This window comes from Ambystoma mexicanum, chromosome 8, assembly GCF_040938575.1.
Source record: "Ambystoma mexicanum isolate Mex_15411 chromosome 8, UKY_AmexF1_1, whole genome shotgun sequence".
Lineage (NCBI taxonomy): Eukaryota > Metazoa > Chordata > Amphibia > Caudata > Ambystomatidae > Ambystoma > Ambystoma mexicanum.
Window position 1 is genome coordinate 1107267428 of NC_090929.1, and position 2319 is coordinate 1107269746.

At 47.0% G+C, this 2319-nt stretch overlaps 1 long non-coding RNA gene across 1 annotated transcript; it reads right to left on the minus strand.

Moving 5' to 3' along the window:
- Nucleotides 1–2111, minus strand: LOC138473746 (uncharacterized). Its single transcript, XR_011268888.1, has 3 exons — nt 2008–2111; nt 1238–1319; nt 1–237 (listed from the first exon to the last, which is right to left on the minus strand). It is a non-coding gene; the product is annotated as an uncharacterized lncRNA (long non-coding RNA).
- Between the last annotated feature and the right edge of the window lie 208 nt (nt 2112–2319).

The following is a 2319-nucleotide window of genomic DNA, read 5'->3' on the forward strand; positions in this document are numbered from 1 at the left end:
GCGCCAATCTGTATAAATATACATACATTTAGAACACATTTGTCATTAACCAGTCTAATTGATCATTTCTTCCATTTTTTGTGACACTCAAGTTGATGGTCCCTGGAGTGCGCAGAGAGAATTCAGTGAATGCACTGTACATCTGGAGTAATGCTCTAGTCAAACAGTGCATGAGCGAGACCTTCTCTACGGTACATCCTGTGTTGATCCACTGCTAGTCGATCCCGGTCTTGATTGCTAAGGGAATGAAGGTCACAGTGAGATCAAGTGGTTTGCTGAGGATCACATAATGTGGCAGACTGGGGGTTGAACCCCCGACTCTACCCTTTAACCAGAGCAGTACACTGTTCACTTAAACATCAAAATACCTCTAGCACCTTCATCTAGCCCTATCTACAATGTCACACCTTGCATTTACTAGACAATATAAATGCTCTCATATGATGTATCTAGCATGTCCTAACGCTCACACAATTTACTCTTGCAATGTATTGCTAAACTCAACTCCCTATTATTATGGAACGCAATTTACTTATGTAATGTTTTTTTTGTTTGGGCTCTAGATTGTAACCAACCTTGCTGAGCTCTAAAATGAGAGTCTTTGGTTTGTGTTGTTGCGGCAAGGTCACAGGTTGTGGTTGAGGTGTAGCCCACATCTCTTTTGTTTGGTAGAGAGTTCAGGATAACCTGGATACCTTGCCTTAATAAATAGATGAAAGAAGTTTGTATTTTCCACACAGGTTTGTGTTTTTGTTGGCGAGCACTGCTTGGCGGCAGGCCTGTTTATTTACTTAAAATTCACCCAGACAGTGTGAGGGTGGGGATCTTGATGTCCCATGTGGTCAGCCGACACGTGTTTTGACCCGAAGGTCTTTCTCAAGGCTGATGCAATCCAAAATCATGAGTGGTGATAGTAAGTGATGTTGGTGTATAATGGTGACATGATATACAATACAGTTGTGCGCAGTGCATAGTGAGGGGTGATTCAGTGGTGTAGGTCAATTATTCCAGGTATTAACACAATTAATTGAGGTATTAACATGATTTATAATAAGATCATTTTAGAAAAAGCATTTTTTTAAAGCAAAATTATTAAATTGTAATTGAGCATGTTGAACCCATTGGTCCATTGAAAGGGAAGAAGTTAGAGGAGGAAAGGAGAGAGGAAAGTGGCAGAGGTTAGCTCGAGATCTGAGTTACAATAATAATCAATTTTTATGTTCTAAGTGGTGCTTACCTAGGTCTGTTCGGTCCGGCGTCCCCTAAGGGGTCCTGTTTTCTATTCTTGGTCCTGTATGTACAGTGGCTCCTTTTGGGCCCTGTTGGAGAAAGGGAATTCACTTAGGTTGGTTGCTGGGTAATGTTTGTGGATCAACCTAATGGTCTTTTTGTGATGCGTGTACTTCTGCTGTGGGCGTTGCCTGTTTTCTACATTAGTGAGGACTTATATGCCTGCCTAGTGCGTGGGCCTAGATGGGAGGTGGGGGAGTGCGTCAGCTGGGGTGTAGAAACCAGCCTCCTAGTCTCCCTGCTTGGGTGGGCATACTAGTTGTTCTGTCCTGTGCAACTGTAATATGGGCTGCGTGACATGGCCAAGTTGTCACCCTGGTTTTCTTGTATCTGCTGATAAGGGTGAGGGTCTTGTGGCGGCGGCGTGTGGATATTGGGTTCATAGTAATCCGGCGCCTGTTTGGGATTGTTGGAGCCTTGTAGTTCGAATTGCACTGCTGGGGAGCATGTGCTGATTCTTGTAGCCCCGTAATGTGCAGGTTGGATTGCATAGTTAGCTGGGCTGGTGGGGGGGTTTCGGAGATCTGTTGGGCCCATGTTGTATGGGGAGGCTGGAATTGGGTGGTGAAATTGCACGGGCCGTGGTTCCTAGTCCTGTGTCCTTGCGTGAATTGCAAGCCAACACGTCCGTCCCTCAGTGGCGGGTTTGGGGGTGCATGGTGATTGCAGCTGCGTTGGGCAGCAATGCGAGGGGGCTCTGAGCCCATGCACGCTTACCTGTGGGTCGGTGTGGTCTGCCCACGTTCGGCTGCATGATCGCACTGTCGGACTGTTTAATTTGTTGTGCGTGTTGGTGTCAGAGTGAATGCGTGCGGAGAAACCAGAATGTCTCCACGCGCCTGCACTGCTCGTGGGACACCAACAGTATCTGAGCGCATGCGCGCGGAGAGACCCATGTGGGTGTCTCATCGCAAATGCGCCGCTCGTGGAGCACTATCAATGGTTGTCATGGGGAGAGAGAGAACTCCCTATGTGGGGCACATGGCTGAGGCTCCTGGGTGGAGTCTGCAGTGTAGGTCTTGTTAGGGA